Raw genomic sequence first — 521 nt, 5'->3', positions numbered from 1 at the left:
TTTCTCTTTCCTTCCTTTCCTAAGTTTTTTTTTCTTATTCTTCTTTGTTTTTTCTTTTATTATTTTTTTTACATTTTTTAAAATTTTATGTAAAAGAAGAATAAAGAGTAAAGTATCATTTTTGTTCTCAAATGTTTGGGATAAGTTCTAAAGTTGTTCCTAACGTTTAAATCGTTCTATTTAAGTCTCTAACGTTTCAAAATTGACTCAATGTTGTCTTGCTGTTAAAAATCTGTTAACAAAATTGACAGCATGACAAAATTGAGACGATTTTAAAACATTAGGGACTTAAATAGGACGAAAACGTTAGGGAAACGATACATAGAAATAAATTTTAATTTTATCCTTCAACAATATCAATCTCTTATGGTACATAGTTATTCAATTATTTTTTAATCATATCTAAGTAAATTACACTTAATCACGTTACTTTCATTCTAAATAAATTTATTTTTTTATAATTTTACTCTTAAAGATTTTTACTCATCATGAAATGTTTGTAAAATGAGTAGAATCACATT

Source organism: Arachis ipaensis, chromosome B02 (genome assembly GCF_000816755.2).
Source record: "Arachis ipaensis cultivar K30076 chromosome B02, Araip1.1, whole genome shotgun sequence".
Lineage (NCBI taxonomy): Eukaryota > Viridiplantae > Streptophyta > Magnoliopsida > Fabales > Fabaceae > Arachis > Arachis ipaensis.
Note: the sequence above shows the minus strand (reverse complement) of the source record.